The following is a 6,000-nucleotide window of genomic DNA, read 5'->3' on the forward strand; positions in this document are numbered from 1 at the left end:
CCACTCTATAATACACTTAGTTTTTTTTTTTTTTTAAATGTTCTACAGCCTTTAACCAATTTAAGAGACAGTTGTCTCTTTCAGTCATTCTCATCTTGCATACAATATCAAAAAGGCACTCATTTCAAAGACAAATCCTAATACCAGAGGCATTATTTTGAAAATTAAACAAAAAAGCACTTGTGTGTGTGTGTGTGTGTTAAAAGCTCACTGAATTGGAAAAAAAAATCCATAATTTCTGGAGTGTAAATTTATACCCATGAGATGAAAAAATAGTTTTAATTTAAAATATACTTCTTAGGAATTCCCATCGTGGTGCAGTGGAAATGAATCCAACTAGGAACCCTGAGGTTGGAGGTTCAACCCTGGCCTTGCTCAGTGGGTTAAAGATTTGGCATTGCCATGAGCTGTGGTGTAGGTCGCAGATACAGCTCGGATCTGGCATTGCTGTGGCTGTGGCGTAGGCCCACAGCGGTAGCTCTAATTGGACCCCTAGCCTGGGATCCTCCATATGCCATAGGTGCAGCCCTAAAAAGGTTATACACACACACACACACACACACATAAACACACACTTCTTAGTATTTGATTGTTCAAGTCCGGAAAATCAGTGCAAGTCAAAAATAAAGAGTGTGCTAGAAAAATAGGAAATTCATACACCGCTGCATCATATTAGGAATGGTGGAGTCTCCTAGGCAAATGGAATCATAAGCTTCCATATCCTTGCCAAGTGAGTACCAACTATAAATATAAGAGTATTTACCTTTAACGTAGCCAGAGATAATTCCTTTCTCGAATGGAAATCCAAGGGAGAGAAACTAAACAGACTCTTAAACAGAACTCATTTGTTCAAATTTGCTTTTTTTCCTATCTACTTAGTTACATTATTTTCAGTCTTAAACTACAGGTTTGTGAGAATGAGTACCTGTTGGCAAAACTATTACAGAACAAAATCTAGATGTCCCTCACTTTCCTGTAGGTTCAGAACTTCCACTATTTCATGATATCTCGAGCATGAAAAATGGCCTATCATAAGCTCTGGTGCAAAATGTGAAGTGACAGCTGTACCTGTATGTGTGCCAGGTAGAATAAAGCACTTGTGGACTAAAGCTATCTGGCATGTTCATCCCTGTTCACTCAATTTGGGTTTTCTCAAACATAATAGGTCTATTACAAGACATAACCTAGTTTTGGAAATGACTGGGCTGTGTATACTGGATGAATTAATTAATTTAATATGATAACTTTAAATAATGTATTCCGTGACTCCTGGTAAGAAACAAATCACAGAAAGACTTCCAAGAAATCATATTTATCCTGTACTGAAAGAAAAAAAAGTCTGTAATGAAGCCATTATATATATTGTACCCCTAGAATCATAATTATTTCAGGACTAATACGGAACTCAAATCACAATCTAATTATTAACATTTCTTAACACTATTAAATGAGAACGAACTTTGAAAAAGTTAAGACATCACATACTATATACATATATCTCTGTTAAAATTATTCTATCAAGCACCCTAAAATCCATTGAAAAAGCTCTTGGGTATTTGATAATCACAAAACTCTACCACCAGGAAGAATTAGAAATAGTGCAGGAGATATCCAGTTATGGGTCCACAATTTATATTGCAATGAAAACCTTTTCACCTATCTCTATGTGTTCTGAACTTTCTTTCTTTTTACAACAAAAACATTAAAGTCTAAGTTGCACTCCAAAGGGAAAAAAATCTCTAATTTTGAAAGATACTAAAACAATTATGCCTATAAACTAGGCATAAACTAGATTTGGAATCCTTATCAAAATTTACTTTTTTTTTTCCTAGGGCCGCACCTGCAGCATTATGGAAGTTCCCTGGCTAGGGGCTGAATCAGAGCTAAGCTGCTGGCCTACGCCACAGTGAGAGCAAGCCAGATCTGAGCCTCATCTGTAACCTGTACCACAACTCACAGCAATGATGGATCATTAACCTACTGAGTGGGGCCAGGGATCAAACATGCATCTTCATGGATCCTAGTCAGGTTCCTTACCACTGAGCCACAATGGGAACTCCAAAATTTACTTCTTAAATTGCCTGGAAACAAGCCAGTTACCATTTTTCTGAGAATCACCAGATGGGGATATGTGTTCTTAATTATTTTAGAAAATCGCTACTGCTCTAAAAAAAAAATCTCAGAATTCTATAGCTCTAACATCCTATGAACAAGTGAAAGTGAGATACTAGACTAGGGGGAGGGGAGGAATAAGACATAGGTGGTGGAGACTCCAACACCTGCTGAGGCAAATCACAAATCAGGTAATTTCCATGTTGCTCAGCTTATCTTTTAGATAAATTTACACATTGAAAAGTTTACCTGAGGACAAAAATATTTCACCTGTTGAACTGTGGTTTTGGTAAAAACAAGCAGATCAAAACCAGTGGGTTCACACAAATAGGTGGCCAAAAAGTTGGTGAGGATTTGAGTGCACCAGTATACCATATGGCCAAGCCAAGGAATGAAAGGGGGTGGCTGAAGCTGTTATCAGTGCAAGGAACCTGGCAACAGGTGGTTGGCCTGTAAAAATCCACACCTGTACTTTACACTCAGGAAAACAAAACAAATATGGTCAGAGCCAAGTTGGGATAGCATTTTATAGTAAACCTTGAAGAAGAATAAAGCAGATATTACATAAAATGGGACCAACTGGGAAAAAAGGAGTGTCAAGTGTTCTATAAAACTAGCAAGTAAACCAAAGAGACTGAAGAAACATAACACTAATCTTTATGTGAGTTATCCTAGGTTGGTTGCTTTATTACTCCTGAAAACCCTTTCTTGACAATTCAGAGCTCCCTCACAAATTTGTGTTGTTTCCTTTCCTCGTTATAAATGGGGAAAATAAACCCAGAGAGGTTGATGATTGCTTAATGTCATATAGCTCACTCACTAGCTGATATGAGTGATTCATGATTCATGCCCTTTGCTCTTATGTTCTCAAGTCAGTGAAAAAAAAATATTCTCCCAAATTGCCAACTTCAATGAAATTTGTTAACAGACTATCCAACTGGGATCTTTCTTATGTAAGGCTTAAAAGAATGGAATTTCAATTACTCTTGTAGCTACTTATGTTTTTACTAGGCCAGGGAAGACATATTTCTATGGAATTATTAAAAACAAAATTTTAAAATGAAAGCTATGATTGTTAGTATTGATAAGTAAAGTGCTTTGGCTTTAAATTTAGCAGTATTCAGAGTTCCTGCTGTGGAACAGTGGGTTAAGTATCTGACAGCAGCAGCTTGGGTCACTGTGTAGGCAAGAGTTCAATCCTTGGTCCAGGGAAGTGGGTTAAAAGATCCCATATTGCTGCAACTGTGGTGGGGGTCGCAGCGGTGGCTCAGATTCAGTTCCTGGCCCTGAGAACTTCCCTATTCCATGGGTATGGCCATTAAAAAAATATATATATAAATAAATAAATAAATGTAGCACTATTCATGCTACAGAGTATTCATGTATAAATGCCCACATATATATGTGTACAAACATTTATATAAATATGTATTATTCATTTAATATAAGGCTTAGTTGGTTTTCCCCCCAAGAAATATTTATTGGAGGCATATAGCATGCAAGGCTCTATAGGATGCACTAGACAAAATGGAGAAGAAAGATAATTAACAAAAATAAATACATTACAAGTACTCTTAGTGATAGAAATAAAACTAATGGCATTATAAGGTGGAGTTTATAGAGGCACAAATTTAGATGGTGGTGATGGCGGGTTTGTCAAGAAAAATCAGATCTAAGCCAAAAGAAGTCTAAAATCAACCAGGCCATGGAGGTGTGTGTGTATGTGTGTGGGTGAGGCAGTAGAGGCAGAGGAAACTATATAGGTAGCAGTCCTGAGGGAGCTTGGCTCATTCAAGGGAATAAAGATCTTGGTCACAGAGCAAAGAGGGAGAGATCATTTCAAATGAGGATGTAGAGGTGGACGAGGGACAGTTTTTACAGGTTCCTGTCTCTCCCCACCTTGTCTCAAAGATCCCAAAGGCCATAGCTTGTTTTTTCAGGAAAAGATATTTAATTGATGCTCAGTCATTTCCTGTTTCACTTATTTTTCCTTTTGTGTGTGTGTTTGTGCAGTGTTCAAAGGCCTATAATTGTCATACTTTCCAAGGTGGTATTAAGAGAAACTTCTTATAGGAGTTAGATGGTGTCTTGACTTATATTTAAGTCTTTCAGCCATTTTGAGTTTATTTTCATGCATGGTGTGAGGGTGTGTTCTAGTTTCATTGCTTTGCATTCAGCTTTCCAGGTTTCCCAGCAGTACCTGTTGAAAAGACTGTCTTTTTCCCATTTTAAGTTCTTGCCTCCTTTGTCAAAGTTTAATTGACCATAGGTGTCTGGGTTTATTGGGGGTTCTCTATTCTGTGCCATTGGTCTGTCTGTCTGTTTTGATACCAGTACCACACTGTCTTGATGACTGTGGCTTTGTCATATTGAAGTGAAGTGAATTGTAATACTGAAGTCTGGGAGAGTTATGCCTCCTTCTTGGTTTTTGTTTCTCAGGATTGCTTTGGTGATTCTGGGTCTTTTGTAGTTCCATATAAATGTTTGGATTGTTTATTCTAGTTCTGTGAAAAATGTCATGGGTAATTTGATAGGGATTGCATTGAATCTGTAGATTGCTTTGGGTAGGATGGCCATTTTTGCAATATTAATTTTTCCAACCCAGGAGCATGGAATATCTTTCCATTTCTTTACGTCTTCTTTAATTTCCTTGATTAATGTTTTATAGTTCTCAGCATGTAAGTCTTTTACCTCCTTGGTCAGGTGTTATTCCCAGGTATTTGATTTTTTGGTCTGCAATCTTAAAAGGTATTGTACTTTTGTATTCCTTTTCTAATATTTCATTAGTATACAAAAATGCAACTGATTTCTGAATGTTAATCTTATATCCTGCATAGGCAAAACATTCTCTGACATTAACCTTACAAATGTTTTCTCAGGTCAGCCTCCCAAAGCAACAGAAATAAAAGCAAAAATAAACCCTTGGTACCTAATCAAGTTTTTCACAGCAAAGGAAACCAAAAAGAAAACAAAAAGACAACTTACAGAATGGGAGAAAATAGTTTCAAATGATGCAACTGACAAGGGCGTAATCTCTAAAGTATATAAGCAATTTATATAACTCAACAGCAAAAAAGCTAACAACCCAATGGAAAAATGGGCCAAAGACTTGAACAGACATTTCTCCAAAGAAGATATACAGATGTTCAACAAGCACATGAAAAAATGCTCAACATCCTTGATTATTGGAGAAATGCAAATCAAAACTACTGCAAGATACCACATCACACCAGTCAGAATGGCCATCATTAATAAATCAACAAATAACAAATGCTGGAGGGGGTGTGGAGAAAAGGGAACCTTGTTGGTGGGAATGTAAGCTGGTACAACCACTATGGAGAACAGTATGGAGGTGCCTTAGAAAACTATACACAGAACATATGACCCAGCAACCCCACTCTTGGGCATATATCTGGACAAAACTTTCCTTTAAAAAGACACATGCTCCCACATCTTCATTCCAGCACTATTCACAATAACCACGACATGGAAACAACCCAAATGTCCATTGACAGATGATTGGATTAGGAAGAAGTGGTGTATATACACAATGGAATACTACTCAGCCATAAAAACAATGAAATAATGCTATTTGCAGCAACATGGATGGAACCAGAGACTCTCATACTGAATGAAGTAAGTCAGAAAAAGAAAGACAAATACCATGTGATATCACACGTATCTGGAATCTAATATAAGGCACAAATGAACCTTTCCACAGAAAAGAAAATCATGGACTTGGAGAGTAAACCTGTGATTGCCGAGGGGGAGGGAGTGGGATAGATTGGGAGTTTGGGGTTAGTACATGCAAACTATTGCTTCTGTAATGGATTAGTAGTTCCCAGCTGTGTAGTGCTGAGAACTATGTCTAGTCACTTATGATGGAGC

The sequence above is a fragment of the Sus scrofa genome, chromosome 13, assembly GCF_000003025.6.
Source record: "Sus scrofa isolate TJ Tabasco breed Duroc chromosome 13, Sscrofa11.1, whole genome shotgun sequence".
Classification (NCBI taxonomy): domain Eukaryota; kingdom Metazoa; phylum Chordata; class Mammalia; order Artiodactyla; family Suidae; genus Sus; species Sus scrofa.